At 36.1% G+C, this 26038-nt stretch overlaps 1 protein-coding gene across 6 annotated transcripts in view; it reads left to right on the top strand.

The window, feature by feature from the left end:
* ROBO1 (roundabout guidance receptor 1) overlaps positions 1–26038 on the top strand; it is a 741248-nt gene that overhangs the window by 182620 nt on the left and 532590 nt on the right. The gene's annotated exons all lie outside the window — the stretch shown is intronic.

The following is a 26038-nucleotide window of genomic DNA, read 5'->3' as shown; positions in this document are numbered from 1 at the left end:
TAACTCACCTTTAATTTTAGTGACTAAACAAAGGCCTGATCTACTTTTGACTTGACTAAGTATCAGCTCTTCATTACGAATCTTGGCTGTAACACCTTTCAAGGTACCTTCTGTGATTGGGTGGACATCCACAGCACAGCGGGAGTTCTTGTTTTATACCTTAGTGCGGGCTAAACTGAGTTTTATAGCTGATCTTTGCTTAATGTATTCTGACTTTCTGTCCTGATTATTGAAACTAGAATGTATTTCAGGTGATACAAAGTCTACCATCTGGGTGAAGTCTCCAGTTAAAGTGGGGTTTTGTGGATTGTTTCTGTATTTGAAATCAGGTCACCGCAGTACAGATATGCTCATTCACTGGTCACAGCTACTGAGCTCTCTGTACCTGTTTCCACTTATAGATTGTATCAGTACTTGCTAAAATCTATCCCACTGTCTCCATTTTAGTGATGAGTAAGAGTGTTGTGGTTTAATCTGGCAGGCAGCTAAACACCACACGGTCATTTCCTCGCTCCCCAACCAGTGGTATGGGGGAGAGAATCAGAAAAAAAGGTAAAACTCATGGGTCAAGGCAGTTTAATAAGGTAGAAAAGGAAGGGATAATAATAACAACAATAAAAAAATACGCAAAACAAGCAATGCACAATGCAATTGCTAACCCCACGCTGACTAATGCCTGGATAGTCCCCTTGAGCAGCAGCCCTCCAGCTAACTTTAGTGCTAGTTCATATGCTGAGCATGATGTCATATGTTATAGAATATCCATTTGATCAGACTCAGTCAGCTGTCCCAGCAGTGTCCCCTCCCAGCTTCTTGTGCACCTCCAGCCTCCTCACTGGCAAGGCAGTATGAGAAGCTGAGAAGTCCTTGACTGACTGTAAGCACTACTCAGCAACAACTGGAACATCAGCATGTTATCAACGCTATTCTCATCCTAAATTCAAAATGCAGCACTATATCGGCTACTAAGCAGAAAATTAACTTTCCCAGTTAAAACCAGGACAAAGCTAAAATGAAAAGAAGTTTCAAATTATTTCTTTCCCTCCATATAAAATGTGCTGTGAGGTCTGCCTGCTTTGGCTGTTTGATAGGTAATAAGCTTAGGCTGATCTGCTTTAAAATTTTAAATTAGTGTACGGAAATGTCTACAATAGCAAGAGAAATGGAAGTCTCTTACAACTGTTTTAACATTTCACTGTAATGGAAAATATCTTTTCCACCTAACTTTTGTGCTTTGGAGCAGATTGAATTATAGTTTTGCAGACATTATCTCGGATTTTCTCCTTACTAATATCTCAGTTTAATTTGTCTTGCAGCATATTTTCTAGAACACTTCCTATACTGAGCAAAGCTCAGTTAATGGTTTAGTTTCACCAGTTTATTTCATTTTAGGCCTTCTCATTGATTAGGAATTTTTTTATGTTCAGCAATTACATTTGACATTGGTGTGTGCTGATATAAAAAAGCCTGGAGGAACAAGAATGGAAGTTGCCTTCAAAAGATGGTCACCCGGGAACTTGTGACCTTCTTCTGTTGCTTTTCAAGAGAATGGGAAGGAAACTCCCACTTGTAAAATAGAAAATAAAAAGTGCGAGCATGACTTTCAGCTAAGTTCCTTTGGAAAGTGCAGTAAACACTCTCTTGACCATTTTTCTGTATTCCTTCACCTCCAAAATATCATCCAAACATGCACTTATGAAACTAAAATGTTGGGGTTTTTTTTGCCCAGAAAACAAACAAGGTTTTTTCCATGCTTACACAATTAGCTAGTTGCAGTATTTCAGATTAGAATAAATTTTGTTCAACTTAGAGTTTTTGAATGTAGCGCTCCTCAACTTAAATGCCTCTACTTGTTGACCTTGATTCTATGGAAACACACAGTTTGAGAGCAGCTAATGTCCCTTTTCCAAAAATAGGTTGGTATTATCTCTCAGGTGTTATTCTGATTTGTTCAGGAAGAAGCAAACAGATTCAATGGAATATTGTATTTCCTTTCTAGTTCTTAATGCATTGAAAAGTTTACAGAACTCCTTATGACCTGTGGTTTTCCTCCATTTAGATTCTCCACACATCAAATCCAGGTCAGTGCAAGTAGAATAAATATATTCCATTCTCACAGGTGTATAATAAGTACATTGAAAAAGTGAGATGGTGCTTAGATAATTTGGCAAGGGAAGCCATGGAAGTCAGGAAGATAGGTAAGTCAAATTCTAAGGAGAATTTTAGAGGAAAATGTAAAGGAATTATCCCAGCAATATCCTCCAGCTGCTTTGTGCAGCTATTTCGCAGCAATGCAGGGGTAGATGTAGCTTACCATGCCCAGCTACTCAGTGCAGCCCAGGACAGAAGGGGCTACCAAAGGATTCTCATAAATAGCTTTTATCACCAAACACGGGGTGAAAACTGCTAGCACACATGCAAAATACACTCTATGGGAGGATGAAAAAGGTGGGTTTATTTGGTCAAGACATATGGGTGACTGAAAAGAGACAAAAGGGAGTAGGCTATTTTATCAATTTGCTTTAGCTGCCTCGTGCAGGGGTTAGGAGACAATGATCATTATTCAGCCTCCCAAAGGAACCTAACTTGGTCAAAGAGGGACAAAATGCTATTTAATACCATTTTAAATAGTAGAACACCTACTAGTAACATTTTTTGTTTTGCCTATTGTCTGCATTGCTATCACACAAAAAGGTAATAATCATAGCATTCATATTAACTGTTAGAAGTATGATTTGTTAGATATCTTTGCTGCCTGTTCTGAGAAAGATGAAATAGTTAATTGAGTCTCCATCAGTTTTCACTCAATGTTAAGCAACCGTGGTTCCCTTAAAAGTGTCCATCTGTAACACCTGAAGCATCCTGCAAATGTTGGCCTTAAACCTTAAAATACAAAGTAGAGGAAAGGCACTTTAATTGCATTTGAAATATCTGAGTCAACCTCTGCATTTTAGGGGAAGCTGCCTTCCCTCACCTCCTGGCCAGGGAACAGGAAGAGCTATCAGAAGGGGTGTATATTCTATAAAGGAGGAGTGTGCTACAAAATTTCTTTCACATTATGAAGAAGTTTTTCTTCTGATGACAAAGCTGGAGGATGTTTCCATTGATATCAAATAGAGATATCAGATATTGATACTGTCTTTGAAATTACCAAATGCGGTTCTTGAGTGTACATAATTTTGCACACATATTTGACTTAATTTCCATTGAATGGGGTATTGGCATATAACTAAACAGATAGTCTGGATAAAATTAAATGTTTTACATGATTTAAAAAATATTATTTACACAAGGAAAGATTTAAAACCATTTTTCAGCTATGTGTCTTGAAATTATTTTCAAAGTAAACCTTTTTCATTAACAATTGTGAACAGATAATATCTTGAGCTTTCCTCAAAACCAGTGGTCAGTGAAAAAGCCACTTCAGCAATATTGAACAAAGGATTATCCCAGAGTCTACTGTAAATTGCATTAAGATATCAGAAAGAGTTCACCCAAGCAGCAAAGGTTGCTGCATCCTTTACTATAATAAGTAGAATGGTAGCTGAGATTATATTTGAATTTAGCCAGTTTGCAGCAGGAAAAATCGTGTTAGTCATGCATTGATTTGGAATATTCAAGTACAGCCTGTGTTGGTTTAGTTGAGAAGTAATCCTGATTTAAATGTTAAGCTTCTGAGGGCTAGCTTAATTTAAAGAAGATAAACCTTAGGACTGTATAAGGTATTTACCACAAAGAAATATACTCTATAGTTGGGATACCGCTTAGCAGTTTCAAGAGACAGAAGTTTGAAGCTCTAAATGTCATAGAAATGCTGGAGTTCCATAACACTTTTTCACATATTCTGTTTGGATATATGTAAAAATTAAGAGTGCCTGTTCCATTAGACTATTTCAGGCCTTCGGCAGCAGCAAGGAAGGCAGGTCTGTCTATCAGCAATGACAACTTCTGGTCATGTATCTAGTTATTTTCTGGCATACCTGAAGGAACAATGGTATAGCAGACATGTAGCTGCTGAATACCATAGTTTGAGAGTCCCTGCTCCAGGCAGTACAGCGCTGCTCTGGGAATAAGCTGTGCTTGTTTCTCTTCCAGCAAGCAAAATTAGCTTTTCCATTCCTGCTTCTGTTCTTTTTGTTCATCTTGCTTAACCAAGCATGTGGAATCTTGACTAGGATGGCTAGACATTTCTGTAATATAATCACAGGATCACAGAACAGCTAAGGTTGGCAGGGACCTCATCCAGTCCCCTTCTTAAGCAGGACCATCTAAAGCAGGCTGCCCACTACCATGTCCAGATGGTTTTTGGATATCTCCAGGTATGGAGACTACACAACCTCTCTGGGGAACCTGCACCAGTGCTGGGTCACCCTCCAGGTGAAACAGCATTTCCTGATGTTCAGACAGCACCTCCTGTGTTTCAGTTTGTGCCCATCACCTCTGATCCTGTCACTGAGCACCACTGAAAAGAGCCTGGCTCAGTGTTCCGTGTACCCTCTCTTCAGATACTTACACACATTGACAAGATTCACCCTGAGCCTTCTCTTTTGTAGGCTGAACAGTCTCAGCTCTTTCAGCCTTGCCTCATAGGAGAGACACTTCAGTCCCTTAATCATTTTGGTGGTCTTTTGCTGGACTCTCTCCAGCAACTCCATCTCTTGCACTGGTGAGCCCAGCAGTGGACCAGTACTCCAGGTGTGGTCTTGCCAGTGCTGAGCAGAGGGGAAGGATCAGCTCCATCCACCTGCTGCAACACTCCTCCTAATGCAGCCCAGGATGCCATTGATCACCTGGGCACATCACAGGCTCATGTTCAACTTGATGTCCACCAGGACCAACAGGTCCTCTTCTGGAAAGCTGAAAAACAACATGTAGAACTTAAAATATTTGTAGCAATTTTGAGATCATTAGCTGGTCTATATTAGTGGCACTCCATCGAAGTTGATGGTCAGTAAGTATGTCAATGCATAATAATGAAGGCTGTGATAGCCTTGAAATTGCTGTGACCTTTGACCAGAAATTAAAATCTTTAATTTGAATATTAGTTATACAGTTGTAAGATTTAATATACATTTCATATACATTGGTTTAAAATAAGTTTAAAACCACTTCAAACAACGTTTTGACATTTTGGAAACCAAATAAGTTGATTTTCATTCTGTAAAAAGAACTCACTTAGCAATCTGATTCCATTACGTTTGAATAAATACATATTAAAAATATCTAAAAATTCTGTGATATAGAAAGAATATGCTTGTTTTGAGTCACATTAAGAAGTTCATTCCATCTGATATTTTTCTCGTGACATTACCAGCAAAGTGAAAGAACGTATTCCTACTGATCTATTTGGAAGGACATTATTCAGTAGAATATATACTAGCTCTTCAAAGAAAAAAAAGTTGAATATTGGTATTGAGTTATGATCCTTCAAAATGAAACATGTAAGGGAGCATCACACTTTAGCTAGGGTGGTGTTTTAAATTTCCTTACAGATTCTGGATGGACACAGCCAAATATTTTTCTTCAGAAATCACCTTTTGTGGTATAAAAGTTGCCCTTGTAATGCAGCAAAACATACTTAATACATACAAAATATAAAGGTTATATACAAAGCTTACTACTGAGGTTGGCATTAGTGTACTGTGCCTTTTTGAGTAGAAAGAAGTGGACAAAAAGAAGCTGAGACTGTTGTTTGGTTTGTGAGTGATTTTTTTTTTTTTTTGCTTATATGGTTTAATATTTCATAGATATTCCAGTAGGCTTAATGAAATTCAGAATGCTGACCAGATATCATAGAGAAACTGTATTGAGACATTAAAATGAACAATAGCAAACATAAACACAAAGTCTCCTTCAGATTCCAATTACAACACACCCATCACTCTTCATTTTTTTCTGTTTCCAAGGAACACAGGAAAAGTACTGTTCGATAATGTAAGATATGAATTAATGGCCAGGCATCTAATTCTAGCACACACTAAGAATACCTTTGTACAAAGTAGTTTACTTCATTCTACCTTGTCCAGCTAGGTTGTGCCAAAAAAAAAAAAAATTTAAAAAAAAAAATAGTGTATTGTAAATCCATAATTTCATTTGATATGTAGGAAGGTTTTTCGTACACTCGATATTTTCTTTAAGGTAGCAAACTGAGCAGGAAAACAGTGGAAATCCCAACCATAAAGACAATTTTGTGTCTTAAAATTTCTACCGAGCTCTTTTAAGATTCACACTTGAATAAATCAAAAAATAAAATTGAAATATTTTTTCAAACTGGTGCAACAGTATTGTAGCACAAAATTAGTGACATTGCCTTGAAATGTGGAATGAATGGGGAACTGTCAAATGTTAGTGTCCATGATTCTGAAAAATCTTTAGAGACTAGGAAGTCAAAGTGCACACTGAAAAAACATGATTGAACCATTGCAAACACTTTTGTGATATCAGAAATTATGAAGAGAAGGTTGAAATTCTGTAATCTGTTTACACTTTCCATTCAGCTCTCCCTGCTCCTCACCTTGTTTTCTTTGTTCTTGTCCTCTATTCTGCTGATATTCATTAGCTCCTTTTTCAAAATGCCCTCAGTCATCATCTACTGTTTCCTTTGTCTTTCTTTTCATATTACTGTTGGGTCCGTGGTTTGATTTGTAGATTGCCTGCTGAATTTTGGAGAGAGCTTTCTGTTAAACGTATCACCTCCCAGATGGAAATTATGACACTTGTTTTGTGTAGGAGCCTAAAGACCTTTACCTGAGATTTCCTCTCTGCTCCCTGCCCCAGAGGGGCAGCTAAAGCAGCAGATGCCTTTCCATCAGTATCACGTCAGGGCTATGATGGGAGAGGAAATCTGTCATGCGGGAGTCTGGTGCCAGGGACTGCTCAGGTTTCATAGCAACTTCTCAGTTTGAAATTCTTCCTCAAGTGGCCAAAGACTATTGACCTTCCCGTACTGTTACAAAGCTCTTGATTCAGTATTCACAGAGGGTGGGGAAACCTGAGATACTGTTGTGTATACGTCTGTGTTGGTGAAGAGGTTGCTTCCTGTTCTTCCTTTAAAATTCAAGGCCTGGGAAAACCTTTGGCTTGTGATACTTCCTTCCTGTAGGTCCTTCACTTTTAGATAAGTGCTTCTATTTCTATTCTATTAAAGTATTAGTAAGACAGCCTAGAATATAAAATAGACGATATCTTTATTATTTCAGATAAAGCTATGGAAGTAAACATGTATCTTTTGCGTTACTCTGTATGCCAAGGCTCATTACTAATCGCTAATTTTTCTCAAGTCTCTGAATAAAACTGAGTTGTTGCTTCGTAAAGGAGAAATTAGCTCTTAGATTTAACTGAAGAGAAGAGAACCAGTATTTCAGAAACACACACATGCCTGACATGTTTATGAAGAAAATAAGAAAATAAAACATGACTGAGATAAAAAATGGTAAGACAGAGCATACAGAGGTGATATATTTCTGGTGCAGTAAATAAAACGTACTTTCAGTTGGAAAGCAGGAAATATGTGTTACCAAATATTAAGCTATACTGTCTTATCTATACATTTCACTAACCTCCTGATAAATTTGTGAAATTCCAGCTGGTTTCTTGGTTGTGAAATACTAATTGCTTGATTATTTTAAACTTTCTTTTCTCACCTTTCTCAAATTGAAGGCAATATATCTGTATTGCCTGAGATAACTGGGCTGGAACCATTTTAACTCTTGCTCATCATAAAAGCAAAGCTCAGGTGTCAGTCAGTCCCTATCTTTTGTCTGAATTTTCTTTCCGAGAAAGCCAGAATGTGCACCGGCACGTGAAGAGTGATGATAATCTGGAGGTTTGGGCTGCAGTAAAGACTGGTAACATGCCATCAGAGATACAGTTCTGCCTTGCTTCTCTCCATAAGAGGAGGAAGGCAACTGAACTGTCACACCAGGGAAATGCATTAAAGACAAAGGTTCATTCTGTAAGCCTAATGTGAGGAATCAATTCTAATCCATAACTTCTTGTCACAAGTAGCTCTTTCATGCATGAATAGTGATATTGAACTCAATGAATAGTCAGGTGATTGAGTTCTTTGAGATAGCTAAGTGTTTGGGTTTTTTTACTGCTTTGTGATTCTTGGTTAAGATAGTACACCAACTAAAGAACACAACTGAAACACAACTAACACCATAACTAAAATATTCTAAAAACAATGGGTACTAATAGGCTGAACCCCTGTACATAAAAAATACAGTTGATCATATATTTACAGTCTACTGTGGCTCTTGAGCATCTGTCTCAATTGTGATTTTATTACACTAGACTTTCATGCCTGTTCCAGCATAAAAAGAGTTAACTGTCCTGGCTAGTCAATGTGTTCCTTCATATTTTCTAAGCTCCTTTGGCAATTCCAGTGCTTACTGGGAAGGACAGATTTTTATCTATGGCTTGCATTGCTTGCTTAAAAAGCACGTTCTCTTCCTAAACCAAAAATAATACGATTGCATAGTGATGCTTCTGCTGTCTCAGCATTCTCTAGGACTTAAATCAGAGCGTGACACAAGTGTGACTGGCATAGCTTCTGAAATCGCTGTTATGAAAGTACATTTTTCAGAAATGCACGCTGTCTTGCAAAGTGTATTGTCATACTTGTCTATATTAACATTGATTTTAAGTTAGAGTAATTTCTTTTATTGCAATTTTCACAGGGAAATTATGTACTAGCTGCTAATATGCTCCCTGTCTTCAGGATACTTGAGTAGCTGAACCTATTATTAGCATTTCACTGACCTTATAAATTTTACCTTTAGGTTTATTTGTGTTTTGTAATGGATTTTTTTTTTTTCATATTTAAGCTTTAAATCTTGTTTGATGTGTTAGAGGACAGATAACCTCTAATGAAACTGATGGGACTGTCCTTTTCAATTACAAAGACAAAGGAATCAATGGGACTCATTTCACACATTAAATGAGGTTGGTATTATTTAACACTACAATGAGGAACAATAATTGATGATAAATTACGAATGAAGTCCTATTGGATTATGCATTACTTTATTCCTAGTGGTGTGAAGGATTAATTAAATTCTGTAGGAAGCTGCAATACATGAAGTTTTCTCAACTCTGCCTCAGCTATCATACCATCAGATGAGCATGTAAAGCATGCTTTTACTTTTATTTCTTTGAGGGTAGAAAAATCAAAGAATGGATTTTATATTTTTCTCTCCATTAATTTAGATGGACCATCACCAGTCTTTAATTGTTCATTTCAGCAATGCAAGGAAAAGGAAACAAAATTAGGTGTGAAATCATAAGATCAGTCTCAAATCCCGAACACAAACCCTACCATTTATGTAAGGCAAGGAGAATTCAGTTAAACTATGTATCTTAATTTTTACTGTACACAAAGTTTTATGAAATTAGTTCATACTCGTCCTCAGTCACTGCAACGAAGTGCTAGTGCGCTAGCACTCTCAGTTCTTCTGAAAGAAAAGAAAAAAAGAAGACAACAAAAAGAAAACAAACAACGACAATGCAACAAAAACAACACTAAAAGTAATGTGTTTATAGCAATGATTTCTGTAATGCTTTCACCCACCAGATCCAAATGGTGGATCCCAGAGTAAATTTTTTTAATATATTTACTGATTTCATTTACTTAATTAGGTAAAGATATGAGTCTTGATATTAGTTTCTTAAGGATACATTTATTCCCACCATTAGTCCTGGTATGCACTCAGTAGCTCCTCCTGGTACCCCTTGCCCTGTCAGATGAGCTCAGTTTCTTCAGCCAGCTGGTTACAGAGGAGTAAAGAGATCTCCGTAGTCCCCCGTGCTCTCTGAAAAATGCTCATTTATAGCTTGATCAGCCAGGACTGTTATTCCAAGATGAGTCTGGAGCGATGTTCAAGTTAGGATTGCTGGATCTTTAGCCAGATGCTAAATTCTTTTGCTCTAATACCCTTCTCAGTTCTTGTGGGAAGGTTACCAGTTTCTGCCTCTGGGCAGTCTCCTTGTTTCACTAGATGTTTCTTTGAAGGTATAAATGTCAGAGACTGTAGAGGAGTCAGCCCTGTAGCTGAGTGCCTATATCGTGAGGATCTCCCCCACTCACTCCAGCAGCCTCTACAGCTATTTGGTGATGTCCTGATGGGTGACACTAGGAACAGGGTGATGTATTGCCAATAACACCTCTCTTACAATACAGAACATTGTTTTCTGTTGAATTTGAGACAGGCTAACTAACACAAAGGAAATGCTTTGGCCAGTGTAGGGCAAATTTCACAATTAATTTGGAGAAGTTACTGGATACCCTTTTATACTATGAAATATAATCTTATGAAATGTAATATCACTGGGATTACTCAAGGTTTAAAACCAAATACCCCAAACAAAACCACACAGGTTTTCACATGAGCAAAGATTTGCAAGGAAATCCTCTCTTCTGCTGGGAGGTACTCCATTATTTATTTCCTCTTCCCACGAGGACAAAAGATGGAAAACTAAATACATAACCAGAAGAAGTTTCCTAAGACATAAAATTACAACTTTGACTGACCTCGTGAGGTATTTATAATGTTGGGAAGTAATATTTCAAGGTTTTATGCTTTGTACTCTGTAGGTCCTTTTTTCTTTTAATATTTCTTATGTAGTGATGACAGTACAACAAACTGTCAGTCATGACTAGCTTATGCACATCATCCTGTCGGTTTGTGTGGGAAGAACTGCAGAGATGTAATGGAGCAAGGGAAAGAAAATCAGAAGGTGATGTCATCCCTGTGTGACTTTGAAAAGTCATTTGGCCTTTTTAAATAGGAGCTGTCACAAGTGGACTCAGCTGCATTCATTCTCCTCTGTTGTGTCCGGAAAAAGACCTGTGTATTTTGATCAACACTTCCACCTCTTCCACTCCTGTTTCAAGTCTTGAAATTCCCATCAGCTCCTAGTTCATACTAACAACATCAGAATTTTAAACCTTTTTTTTTTCCCTTTCTCCATTTAAAAGAAGAGTTTACAACTCTCTTGTAGAGAGTAAGCTTCCAGACGAATGCTTATAAACTTCAAGAGAAATCAGGAAAACAGAAAACAAAATAAAAGAAGACCTGAACTGTATTATAAAATCTTGTTATTTGGGAGGTCTAGTTATCTGGGAGGTCTTGTTCTTTCATGTTATATTTTTAAGGACTAGTTATCTTTAGAATTATTTTTCTTTTGAATGACAAGGACATGTTTAATACAAAAATCGCACAACTGTTTCATAAGAAATGTTGGAAGTGTTTAGCTTCTGCATACTGTAAAATAATTTTGAAAACTTCAGAGTCCCTGAAAAGAAAAATCAAATTCTATTATCCCATTTAAATGAGAATAAGCTTAAGGAAGGTTAATTGCACTGTTCTGACTCCAGACCATCTATCATCATGTTAACAGAATATTTTCTTCAGTTGGTGGAAACAATGATAGGGTGTAGCAGTGACGATATAAATTGAATAGTCACTTTTTTCATGTAAATGTATGCACTTGTAAAAATAATGCATTGGGATTCCCAAGTTGTGACAATGTAGGAAGTTGTCACTAGAAAAAATGGTGAGAAAGGTCTTGAAATGTTCAAGTATATTTCATTGACATGAAATGCAGAACAAAATGTATTTAATAACCTCCTTTTAAAATTATTTCTAATTAATGAGATATTTTGGCACGTGCACTTTCCTTTTCATCTTTGAATTTTACCCTAATTTTTTTGACAGACTACTCTCATAATAATTACAAAAGAAAAGGTAAAGCACCTAGGTCATCTAATCTACATTTAACTCCGTTAATTTCCTGGAAGAATAAAAAAGATTGATGTAAAATATTACACATTACCTAATGCATCAGAATGATTGTTAAACATAGGAGCAGAACTTCAAGGTGTATTTAGTCTGCTAAAGGTACAACACTTTAAAGTAAAAGTCTTTTCTTATCACATGTTAGCACATACAGTTAAGGTGACTTTAACCTCTGAGAATTTAAGTGATATTTATCCTGTAATTATATAATTAAATGGGATCCCAAAAAAATAAAAGTGAATTTTCTACAGGGAAATGCTCTTGACTGAGGAAGAAATCTCAAATGATGTGCTTTAACTTCAGTCATTCTTTGTATGTGGAATCATTTCAACTTTTTAACAATGGAAGCATACATTGAGTGCCTTTGAAAATTATGTTTTAGCTGCTTTAGCCACACTGGCCAAAACTTACCAGATCTGTTCAAACTCACCATTACCAGCAGCTGATGCTCCCAAGGGCATTTGCAAGAGTGTTAAACAACATTCCTTAATTTTACGTGTGTGTGTTACTTCTGAGTGTGTGATGCCTTGCTTTCTTTCTAATCTTCCTCTCTCTGTCAGAGGAACAAAAGGACTCATTTTTTTCACTACTGTATCATCAGATTCTTTGTTAGAGTAGCATTATGGTGTAACGCTGAGGGCTTTATCAGCCTCTAAGATCCCTTTTAAGTTGTCATCCAGTGGATACGGGAGGTTTGATCTCTTTGGATCTTCTAATAGGAACAGTCAGGGCAGACTGTAAAACTTACCATTTGAAATTATTTTCTTCATTAAACCACAAACACTTTTGTCTCCACCACGGTGTTCAAGCCCCAAATTAATTTCTGTTTTGCCTAAGGTATTTTTCCTAAAGTATTTTTCCTAAGGTATTACTTTTTTGCAATGTATTCCTTGTCACTGGAGAAAAAAACACTAGCTGTGGACAGATATTTGGATGGTAAACTAGGGAATGAAAGTTAGCTAACTTAAAAAGACACTGTAAATTTTTAAGTGTCTGTTAATAAATGACAAGCATGCAGCTATAGATAAGCAACAGCTTTGTTTTCATTGATGAATTCTTTCTAGAGCTCCTCTAGACAATTCTTCCCACCAGAAAATTGTTTCAAAAAATGAAAATGTAATGTATGTTTGAGCAAACATACATTGCTTTGAAGATTTGTGCCAAAATTGTGGATTTGTGTGGTACTCCTGAATTTTTTTCCAGTTTCCCTTCTACCATTTGTATAATCATCCAAGCCACATAAACAATACCAAGCAAAAATAGTAAATATTTGAAGACACAGCTGAAATTTGGACACTAAATGCATAAAAATATTTTGTGAGCACAAGAAATTCATAGAGCAAAGAGAAAGAACATTTGTTTAGTAACTCTCATAAACACAACCAGTTTACACAAAATTAACTGAATTTAAAATGGCAAAAATCAATAGGCAAAACCTGATGTGCAGCCTTACACACATGCAGACAGTCATAGAGGAGAGGGAATGCGGATGTTGAACAAAGGTGCACCTCTACCAGTTTCTCAAACAATCCCAACAATAGTAACAATACCCTAGATGAAGGTCAGGTAAAAAGTATTTACTGCCGCTTGTTCTTTTTGCATTCACTAGGCATTGCTGAATAAGCATTATGGATTCTGACCAGGAATTTCAACACACTTTTCTATTTTTCCTCCACCTCTGTGTGACAATTGTTTTTAACAGCACTGGAACACACTCCAGTGAGCTTGAAGTATCCTGACAGCTAACAGACATGTTGAATAAATCGTTGCTGTGAGTCTGGGGGTCTACATTTTCCTGGCTCCTTCTCTCTTCTTTTCTCTGTCTCCATTCCTCTCCCTCCCCCTCCCTTGTCCTCCCTACGTTTCACTGTCCTGTCTGCTGTTGCAGAATTCTATTTTTAATTCATCATGTGCCATGTGTACAAGACTGTGTGCATGGACACAACAATAAAATATTTTAGTATTTGTAGCAAGGTATTTTACATGCACAAAACTTAAAGGTCTTGTGCTGCCTAATACTGTATCCTTTTAATATCAAATCTACTTCAGCATATGTAAAATTAGTAAACCAGGCAATTGTGCCTTGGCTTTGTTCTAGATTGTCCCTTTGATCACATCATGCTTTAAGGAGTCTATTTGCTGGCGAATAGGAGTTGCCCCTCTGACCTTAAAGAAGAATATCATCTTTTCCCACTGCAGTAATGACTTCTTTTTCCCACATGCCCAGAAGGATGGAGCTTAAGAACTGTATACCTAGTAGATTTTACTGACAGGCAGTAGCTCTCTGGTGCATATGTTATAGTTTTGCTGGCTTACAATTGCATTTGTTTTGAGTGAATATATTGTTGAGTTTGGCTTTGCACTTGTTTTGGCACGATATATTCACAGCCTACAAAGATGTGGATGTGGGTATTAGAAGAATTTTCAGTTTCTTTGTATTTATCACATCAGGACCTTTCAGAATTTGCATGGTGTGTCATGTAGCTGGAAGTGAATAACTTTATAGCAGAGACAGAGATTCTTAATTACTAGGAGTTTCTATCCTTTCTGTAGAGATCAATGGAGGGAAGAGTGAGAGGGAGGATGTCCATGGCACTGCATTTTTTCAAAGGTCAAGAGTTTTTTATGCAGCATGGTTTAGTGCAGCCTCAGAAGCCAGGCATAAACATTTGGTCTGTACTTTCCTTTGGCCCAAAGCTTGTACAAGCAACTTACAAATATTTGAATGTGGGATATCTGGTGCAGATCTCTTCCCAGAGTTGATGTACCCATCACACCCTCCAAGGTGTTGCGGACCTGTCATTCCTCCTCCAGAGGTTCCTGATCCATGGCCCAAATGTGCATATGACTATGGGGATGGTAGGACAGGCTGAGCTCAGATGTGAATTTGGCTAATGGAAGTTACTGATTGATGCTGAGTAACAAAAGTGCCCCATAGAGTTTCCCACTTGTTGATTTACAAACAATAGACACCACAATCAGGGCAAAGTAGTTGCTACTGTCATTATTCGGTCCTCATGAAGCTGAGTAAGGCATATGTTAAGCAGCTACTGAATTGCTTGCAGTACAATTTTGCATTGAAACACTGGACTGTAAATTGTGACATCTATGATCTAATTCATTTTTGGTTTAGGCGTCAGGCAGAAGAGATGGATGAAGATCATGAAAAATAAACTGATAAGCTTCCCTGTGGTAACCCATCTTCCCTCATAAATACAATTCTTGGGCTTTTTCTTGTCCAGGGCTGACTAATGACTTGGAAAGGGCACTTCTGTTTTCTGTGGACAGATATTAACTAGTTCACTGTATCCCCGAGCTATATGCTGTAATGGAATTTCTGGAGACCACAAAGATTAATTTCAATGCTAGTTACATTTCATAATGAACTCTTAGAAAGTACAGTTTTGACATTCCTGACTTCTGTGATGTATCAATTTGAAACCTCATTTGTCTTGACTGAATTTACAGTATGTGGTATTTTTATCAACTATGCTTTTATCGCTTTACTGTTGTCTTCTCCATTTTATCTTCTGTACTCTTTAAGTTATGTTGAAAACAGGAATTTTCTTCTGTAAGATAATAGTATCTATAGGATACTACAATACTTTTATTTCATTTTCTGGACATTTAGTCAGGTATACAGTAGACACTTTATAATATTTTTTTTCAGGACTGACTGTATCAATTCACCTGAAGTTTCCACTTACAATCCACTGAGGACTACCTGTAGGCAGTTTCCATCCTGTCTACATCTTGGTTTTGGACAAATATTTTGAATTATTTGTTACAGAACATGTACGAAAATTATCAGTAAGGGGAGTTCTTTTTAATGTATCTGCTAGCTTCACTGTCAGAATTAGTCCACTGAAGTGTCACATCTTAGCATCATATACAAGGGTTAACTTTTAGAATTCTTAATGAAACAGAACTTAAACTTCAAAGTCATTATTTAATATAATTGCAATAGGAATTTGTTTTGTTAGTATATTGTTCATTGTAAACCTCACTAAATTAGAATTCACTTTCGCTTTTAGAACACTGAGGGCCACAGCACATTCTCCTGTATTAAATTACTTGGAGGAGGAGAATAGTAGTAATAAGATCCATGGATGAGGTCTCTGCTGGAACAATTAGTTTAGCAAAAATAGTAAATCAGATTGAAGTTTGAGTAAATAATATATATTTTTTAATTTTCTTGGTAAAAATCTAAAAGCATTAGATGCATTATTGTAACCTACTTCAGTATTAAGCTGTCTTTAGCTGCAGAAGAAACATATAGAAAATTTCAGATGGATGATCCAGTGAAATATGCCTAACAATTTTATTCAAAAAATTGCATTTTATCTCCTTAGCATGCACACTAATGAGCGCTTTGTTGAACCCCAGCTAGCAACTAGGACCACGCAACTGCTCCATCATCAGCCTCTTCCCCACCACAAAGAGATGAGAACAGTTTAATAGGACAGCAAAGGAAGATAAGATAAAATAATAATAATAATAATGATAATAACAACTATGTATATGAAATAAGTAATGTGCAACGCAACTTTTCGTGAGCACTGGTCCCATACAGTTATTGCTGGAAGAGTGGAGATCCAGCCAGCAGTTCATGCTTGGATACAAACATGTTGATCAGCAGGTCCCAGAAAAGAGAGAATCCTCCTCTTCAACAGCCAATTGCTTTAAAAGAGAAAAATCCAGCTATATACAGAGCATGATGCTAATAGTAGGTAACATCTCATCAACCAGGCTGGGTGTCAATCTAGGTGCTGTCCTGTTACACTTCCCCCACCTTCTATGTACACCTGCAGCTGGAAAGTTGAAAAAGTCCTTGGGCTGCTTGACAACAGCCAAAACATCAGTGAGTTCTCACATTCTTTTCATACCAACTCCAAAACACAGCCCAGCTACTGAACAGAAAAAATAACTTGGTCTCAGGCATGGGAACTTCAGTGTGTTATCACATTATTCTCATACTAAATCCAAAACAAAAGACTGTACTAGTTATTAAAGAGAAAATATTATAACTACTATGAAGGAAACTAACTTGATCCTAGCAAAACCAGCACAATGAGTAAAAAACATTATAGGACTGTCCTATTTAATGTAAGGCAAAACTATTTCAGCGCATTTAGTAATCTACTGTAATCCTGTCTATAATTTTGCAGCTGTCTGATTCTTACATAATACAGAAAATGAATTAATCTAACAATTACTAAACTATGAAATGTTATGTTATCAATTCCTCATACAAGTTTTAAGTGATTGAAGTTCTTTATTTGATCTTTATGCAATGAGTAGAGATTACATTAACCTCCAGCAGTCTTTATTAAATACAATAGAATACCTTCTCATTTTTCTACATTTTTTCATTTTGGTAAAGCAAGTTTATGGCTTTTTCCTTGAATAAAGAAATAATGTATTTTAGGATTTTCATAGCATTATGTCATATTTTGATATCAACACTTCAACATTAGCTGTGATTTTATCGAATGCATATTTTCTGGAATTTATAATTTCTGAGCAGAATTGTGCTTTACTTCTTTCCCCAGTCATCTGATTTAAAGGTCTTTTTGAGACACTGACACTTCTTTATCTCAAAGTCTTTGTCTAAAATCTATACAAATCAATGGAAAAATTTCCATTGACCTCCATATGGCTAAATTGCTTCTAAGAGCATAGTATTCTTTAAGGATATTTCTGTGACTGTAAGCTACATAATTAGTTCATATGTGTGGAGCTTCACAGCTTTGCACCATCTTGGTTGTAGATCATCTGCTTTCACAATGTTTTTCCAATATTTACAACATACAGAGGATTAGTTGAAGCTAAACTGAATCTCATTCAACAAAAGAATAACCATCATGTTCCATAGTGTGTAAAGCTTGATGTATCTTATTTTAGATCGTTCTCTTTGAAGTTCAAGGGAGTTTTGTGATTTTATAATTCTCCAGTTTCCTTAATTTAGAGAGAAAGAGGGTGAGAGAGTAAAACAACTTGGAATAGTATTCATTTTTAAGATTATTGAATCATTCTTAATATGGTATGGGGTAGAAACAACATAAAGTACTCTGTGTGAGCATTTTGTGATATTTAAATCCTACTACCTCATCTAAAAATTTCATTGGAGTTTTATTATGTGCCTGAATGCCATAAGATATCCTCACATCTCCTCTGCAGATCTCCAACATCTGGTTTTATTTTTGTGTTTATGGGGCTGGGAGCAACCCCCATGGCTGACTGAAGACTTGCTGCTGTGTTCCCATTATCCAGAAGGTGGATGACCCAGCCTCCACTGTCTGGCTGGAGTAAAAATGAATAGAATTAGTCCAAAGTTATATAATTCAGCATATACGGTATTCCTCATTCTATACATATTAAGAACCTGATACTTTTACACTAGTAAAAAAAAGTAGACTTGAAAGCTTTGCAAATGTTGTAATTCCTAGCTGGTAGTTATCCTATTTCATAGTTAAGCAGCGTTTGGAATAAAAATAAATTCAGTGTATTATATTCAATTTTTTAAAGAACAAACGAGTAAGCGAACTATATACACATTTGTCAGAACTAAATATAGAATGAGGTCATAGTTTCAGTGATGAAAAAATGTACTAGACTTCAGTTGAAAGTTTTGGACTGTCATTTTGTACCATACACAATAGAGAAATTTTAAAGGCTGTCTTGCTCTTCTCCAGTGAGTGCAGTGTATATACCTATGCATTCTGCTTTGTCAAGACACATGACAAAGCAATCATGTTATAGTTTTGAGTAAATAATACTAGTTTTAATGATTTATTGGTAAATAAAGCTACAAGCATTAGATAGACTATTGCAGATTATTTCAAATTTATATTGGTTTTAGTTATAGACTATCATAGCCACATATACTATTTTAGAAACAATATTGGTGTGGAATGTCTAACAGAAGGAATCTTCAGGTATTTAAATCCTGAAGAAAACAAAAGTAATGTAATTTTAGCTTTAAATTTTTTTAACCATTTTGTAAATTAAAAAGATGTTCAGACAGGGGTGACAAGCACAACTGCAACTGATCTTGTTGGAGTGGAGACCACTTTTTATGTAAGGAACTCAGTTTATAAAGTCATTCTTATGCTACATTTTAAGTTTCTTGGCTCTCAGACCTCATATTTCATATTCTTTTTTTGCCAAAGGCTATTTTGAACAGTTTATCAGCTTCATGGCTCCCAACAAAGCGCTGACAAAAATCTGACCAAAAAAGAAATCTCTTTTTTTAATTATGTTTTATTTTCCTTTTTGATTTTACTTTTGATTTATAATATGACAACTTCTTAATTCTTCTTTAATCATAGGATCATAGAATCACTTTGGTCGGAAAAGACTTTCAAGGTCATTGAGTCCAAACATTAACCTAACACTGGCACTAAACCATGCCCTGAAGAACCTCATCTACACATCTTTTAAACACCTCCAGGGATCCTTCTTACCATTTAACTTTTCAAATTCTACTTTATGATTTTCTTCTCTACAGTTCTCTGTGCTCGAAGGAATGTCATGTTCTCATGCTTTATTTCATGAGGAGTTAGAGAAGTTCTTAAGATTCAAAGAAGAATAAAAGAAAATCTGGATGTTCTGCTGCCAGAACCAGAAATCCTGCATGGAGTACTATTTCAAGAGTAAAAACTGGGAGGGTGGTTTTGAAGGAACCATCTGCTGGCACAGAAACACAGAACAAAAGATTTGGCTCCTGAAGCTATTCATATGCACTCTAGAAAATTCAAAAAACATTACCTCTCCCTTTCAAGAATAGTGAAAAACTTTGAAATTACTGGAAAAGGTTGACTGTTTCCAAGTTCATATGTTCCTGTTTGACAAATCATACCATTTGGCTATGTATAAATTAGGCTTTTATTCCAAGGAGTTGTGGTTTGCCAATAAAAATGAAAAATGTGCGACAATTATAAAACACTGATGCAGAACATGACAAGTTAATTCAAGGCCAGATATTTATTTATCAACGTGTGGTGCTTCAAGTTCAAAAGCACACGCTTCTAACCCAGAAAAAAAAAAAAAAAATATCCAGATGTCTAAATCAATATTTTTTTCAAATACTAGTTAATCAATTACAAAATCACAGAATGGTTGGGGCTGGCAGGGATCTCTGGAGATCATCCAGTCCAGCCCACCTGCTAAAGCAGGTTCACCTAGATCAGATCACACTGGAATGTGTCCAGGCAGATCTTGAATGTCTCCGGAGAAGGAGACTCCACAACCTCTCTGGGCAGCCTGTTCTGGTGCTGTGGCACCTCAAAGTAAAGAAGTTTCTCCTCACATTCAGATGGAACCTCCTGTGCTTTAGTCTGTGCCCATTGCCCCTTGTTCTATTGCTGGGAACCACTGAAAGGAGTCTGGTCCCATCCTCTTGACACCCACCCTTGAGATATTTATAAACATTAATGAGATCCTCTCTCAGTCTTTCCTTCTCTAGCCTGAATAGACCCAGATTTCTCAGTCTCTCCTCATAAGAAAGATGCTCTAGGCCCCTAATCAACTTCATAACCTGCTGCTGGACTCCCTCCAGTAATTCCTCGTCCTTCTTAATCTGGGGAGCTCAAATTGTACCACGTTGCACAAGAAAAAAATGTTCCTGTATATATATAGATGAATATTTGTAGGTCTGATGAATCCTCACCTTTGGAATTTGAACTAATAAAGCCAAGTCTGTATTTGACAGCAAAAGATTTAGAAGGCATGCCCTAAGCCTTTCACGTCTGAGTAATGTTCTTTATTATGTCTACCGTCACTTGTCATAGCCTTCATTTCAGCTGGCTACATACTTTGGGTCCAAATGTTCTCAGTTTTAGTTGATTATTTAAATCAAATACCAATGAAAATTGCTTTTTTTTCATGTTAAAATTCTGTTGTTTAAAAATAGTCTACTTATACTGGTGCCATTTGCAATTACTAGAATTTGCTTTAACAACAGTTGATAAGTGACATCTATAATCCTAATTTCATTAAATAAAACATAAAAATGTGTTTTAAAAACCAGCTTTCAAAACTGATTTCTTTACAGACTTTCTTTGGGGTTAACTTTAAAAAGCCAAAATGGTGAGCTTGAGATAGTTGTGAAATAAAGTTCAGACATTTCCCGGTAGCTGTAAATTTAATAGACTGTTTCATAATTCTGTTAAGTGCTGAGTAAGTTTTCCTTTGGTTATAACTCCTGCTGATTTAGAGAAAGCTTGAGTTCCTTCTTCCTACTTTTCTCAGGTGTTTTGTTTGTTTGTTGGGGGGTTTTCACCTCTTTTTCTTTTATACGTTTTTCTAAACTGTGACATAGCAAATTACAGTTCGTAATTTCTGGTCTGTGTTGCAATACATAATCAGCACAGTAAGCATGGCAATATGTGAAGCAATTACATTCATCTCAGAATCATGAGTTTAAAATATACTAATTCAAAACAAATCAAGCAGCAACGGAGATTACAAATATAAAGTTACACTAGGGATTTCTGTGTATACACAGCACAGTTTTGCTTTGTACTAACACTTTCGATTCAGTAAATGGACTTCACAGAGTGAAACTGCCAACATATGTTGTAAGCAGGGAATTATGTCATGTAGTGTTAAAGCTAATGGGCTAAATTGCAGATAAATGGCAATGGATCCACAGGTGGCCTTATAATGCCTGCTACAAAGTGTAGCAGCTTTTTAGAGGAGAAGATATCACCTCACAGAACAAGATGTTAGGTGTTTGCTTCATTTTATTCTCAATGTATTTCCTTGCTATAAACAAATACTAAATGCATAGCATATGTATATTGCATATACATATGTAAGGATATAAATTGCCATTAAAAAGACTTGAACTGATCCAAAGAGAGGAAAAGAACAAATTGTTAAAGAATCCCTAGAAAGTTAGAAAGAAGGGGACAAGTTTGTTAATTTAATTGAGAATGACTCTTTCTGTAAAAAGAGCCTCTAAATATGTAGTCTGATTAACCAGTTAACTTTATGTTAAAATAATAATTTATTTAAACAAACTGAATTGGCATAAATAATGAAGTTATGCCATGGGACTTGTTCAAGCTGTCCAGTTACATGTGTGCTATGTGAAGAAGTGTAGGCGGTGGAGAGGAGGAGAAGAAAATGAGAAACATGGTGAAGGAAGATGAGGGAATGAAAGCGAGGCTGAGCAAAGGGAAGAGCTCTCTGCTGTTCTTACAGAATTCTCTCTCCCTTCTTTCCTTGTTTCCAGATGTCATAGGGATTTATTCAGGATAAAAATCTGCCCTGAAGTTTGTGAACCAAATGCTTTTGATTTCCATGGAGCTCTCTTTTCATCAGAGTTGACCGTGGCTTTTCTTTGACTGATTTTTTTTTTTAATAATATTAATTAATAAAATCTCATTGTATAGCAAAAGCTAACAGTAAATCTTAAAATATGAAGGGGGAAAAAAAAACACTTTTAAAAACAGAGCTTCACTGCAAAAACACTTTGAATATTAAAGGTCTTCTGTACAGCAAGGTTGAGATTCATTTATACATTGTACATTGAGTGTGTCTAAAATAAAACAAAAAATAACTTTCAGCCAGGCCTCTACGTTTGTATTGGATATTTTGAGTGGGAGTCAGACAGGAATGCTGTCTCCTACTTCCAGGGCCTCATGAAAAAAGTGTTTTCAGGCTTTTCCCAGTATGAGTTTCCATCAGACCGTCACCGCCACTGTGCCAGCCTGAAGCCTGCACAGGTGCATACCCACCCCTGGACGGCCACTCATACTTTGCACTTACCTCTTTCGTGATACTCCTGGTCTTTATTTTTGATAACGTTAAGTCTTCAATTTGAGAAGACTGTAGTACTTTTTTTGCAAGGCCTAGGCAGGCTGTCACACTGCATAATTCCACCGGCTTCATTTTTATAGGCTACAGTTTCCATATGAATTCTGCAGTGTAAATTGTAGTATATGCAAAACCAGTAAGTTTTAGAAATTATTTTTTTACAGTTTTCAGAAACCTTCTATATTATACCATAGCATGCCAATATACTTTGATTTTATGCTAATCCTTGATAGCAATACAATTTTTATACTTAAAATTTAGTCTTTTATCTGGAAAGTTAACAGTACTTCTGTGACTGCTAATATTTTTAAGATCTGATTAAAATACAAAAAGGGAGTCATTTTTGCTTCTATTTTTTAAAATGGGTTTTTTTTATAGACTCCTGTGAACTTGAAACTATCGTCTTAACTGGCCTGTCTGAGAAAGTCATGTTAACAGCTTTCATTTTTAAAATAGCTCTGAATGCACCTAGAATAGCTTTCAACAGAGTAAAATCTGTGAAAAGTATCAGACAACAGGTCCACATATAAGTGAGAAGCAAATGTGTTAACTTAGCTAACATGGAAAATAAATAATCAGGGGGAAAAGAGATACGAAGAATAGACTAGACTTCCTAATTAGGTTTTCTGTGGGAAGCAACATCTGCAGGCACTGAAGTCATTTTACAGCATTTAGGTCACATTCATTTTCATATACAGGGATTTATATTGATAACTCAAAAGGTGATAGTGATCATTTCCACCTTATAAGAAGGTATGAAAATAGCTCTCTCATCTTCCCTTACCAAAGCTGGGGTTTGGGTTTTTTCATTTTATTTTGATGATTACTTTTTTTTTTTTCTTTCTGTATAACATGTCTATCTTAACCAGAAAAAAAAAAAAAAACACGGCATGCTGGCATGTTGATACTATATAGCCCCACATCTCAAAAATTCATCTTTTCCCTAGCATAATTTAGCCATGTTTCAACCTGATATTTGTAAGGAAAATTTGATTATTACAGTCACAATGTTTTTGTTAAAACCACACCTTTCACCTAAATGTACTTTTTCTTTTTTCTATTAAAAACTCCTATCTATAAATGAAATGTGCATTTGCATTTCATGGGTGTTTCATGGTTTTTCTAGGCAGAATAATCAGGACTGTCTCCAAAATATGATCTGATAATCTTTAAAAGAGTCCCTTGGATGTTTCCAGTTATTTCCTCATTATTTCACATGCATATTTTCAATGATTTCCCAAAATAATCCTTCTCTTTATGATAGATTAAAATGATAACATGAACACAAATCTTAAGCCAGTTTTACAGTGGCATACAAGAAAATTCACCTAACAGATGACAAAAGCTGTCGTGCATTAATTGAGTGAGATCTTATATTGGAATTAGTTACTAAATACTATGAGAAAAGTATTTCTTTTGTTACTGAAGTTATTAATTTTAAGTAGCTCGTATATTTAGGAATGTTTATAATCCTGTGTCTTATTTATTTTGATATCATTCTGAACACCAATATATTATACTAGTGATTTTCTCCATTAGAAGATGTGGAACTCATGGGAAGAATTTTTGCTCTTGGGTTGATTTCCCTTAACACATCTCTGTATGGTAGTATAACATGAAACTTAAAGTGAAATGCTGCCCTGAATCAGCTGAAAAAGTATCTTTTCGTGTGATACATAAATCAAAGCAAGTCACAGTGGCTTGTGTTCTGAGTATCCCAACCCATAGAAAAATATATTTATTTTATTTCCCTTGAACATAGAGTTGGCACATGATTTTATATGCTTATTTTAGCCCCATGCTCTTTATCACATATCAGTTAGTGGTGGGACTTTTTTATTTCTGTAGAGCTATAAAGGATATGACATTTTTAATTCCATCAGCTCAGGATTTAAATTAGAGTTTAAGGTAGATATTGTCATTTAGCTTATTGATTCTGTTCCAATTTAGGAGATTACCCCATAGCTCTAATTCACCCAAAGAATCTCACTGGGGAGAGGTTCAAAGGCACAAATAGAAGTCAGACCACTAACTTCCATTGACTGCTGAAAATTGTATTACTATAGTCTCTCTGGATACAGGGAAACCCAGTTCCCATTGTTCTCTTAATAGGAAGGAGCATCCGTCTTTCTCAAGTAGGCTTTGAAAATGTTGATCAAAGCAGAGAAGGCCAGATGCTCACAGTTTGCTATAGTTCTGCTTCGGTCAGTAAATTATAGGCACCATTTGGGACACGAGCCATATCATTGCTAAAATGATTGTAAGTTACTTAGTCTCCCAATGTCAAAATTCAACAATAAAAAGTTAAGTTTAACTAGCTAAAATCAAAAAATAAAAATGGTGAATTGTTTGGGGTTTTTTTGTTTGGGTTTTTTTGTTTGTTTGTTTGTGGGGTTTGTTAGTTTGTTTGTTTTTAATCCGTCCATTAACACCAATGCAATTACCTATAAAAGTCATATTTCAATTGGGATTTTTTTTTTCTGTTAATCTGTGAGACATTGACCTTCATTCTTGTTCTGATCAGTATGGAAGTACTGCAAAGGAAATGCCCTCATCCACTTGGATAAAGATAGTGTAATGCCTTCACTGACTTGCAATTTGTGTTGTAATAGTGTTGGCAGATGTAGAAAAAAAAAGTGCATCTAGACTCTAACACCTGCTTTTACACATTTTGTCATAGTTCCTCTGCTATGCCCATCTGCCTAAGTAGTTCCCGATGCTTCTGGTGTTACCCATCCCAGGAAAAATTAGCTGATTTTCTCTTCTAGCATCATGGTCCATTCAACAAGCATGTGTATAAAGCAGTTTCTTTTCTTAAATGAACAGAATGAATGCCAGGAATATCTCTACCTTCTGGGAAAAATAACATGGGGTTTTATATACTTTATAGGCTGGCTCCAGTTTCTAGCTTTTTGAGCACCAGTATACAAGGTGTATCCCATTTTTATCTCATGTCATTTACTCAAAATCAGCTGCTGAGATAACACCACCCTCACCTTGGTGTTTCATCATCTGTTATTCACCCATGTTGGCACAGTTCTGAGCCCAACCACCTTTCCTTCCCGCCTACTCCATGCGGTGCCTCAGCTCTGAAGGAGGACACAGAAGAAGGAGGTGAGGAACGATAAGCAGACATATACTGAAAAAAAAAGAGAGTAGTTCACTGAGACAGAGAATGAAGAAGTCAGAGATAGGTGGAAAGGAAAATAAGATTAGCCTAACAATCATTTTTTTGAAAAACAGAAGACTGACCACAGTTCAGCAGTTTATTCTGAGAGCTGGCATATTTTTACATTAAATAGTATTCATTTTACTTTTCTTGTGTTTATTTTTGTTTGAACATATCCTTTTAATTCTCCACCACTCAGTAAACACTCCTACATTTGCCTGAATTAATAGGATAAAGATTACCAGTT

This window comes from Patagioenas fasciata, chromosome 1 (genome assembly GCF_037038585.1).
Source record: "Patagioenas fasciata isolate bPatFas1 chromosome 1, bPatFas1.hap1, whole genome shotgun sequence".
In the NCBI taxonomy this organism is placed as follows: Eukaryota; Metazoa; Chordata; class Aves; order Columbiformes; family Columbidae; genus Patagioenas; species Patagioenas fasciata.
The sequence above is the reverse complement of the archived record's forward strand: the minus strand, read 5'-3'. Positions and strand labels throughout refer to the sequence as shown.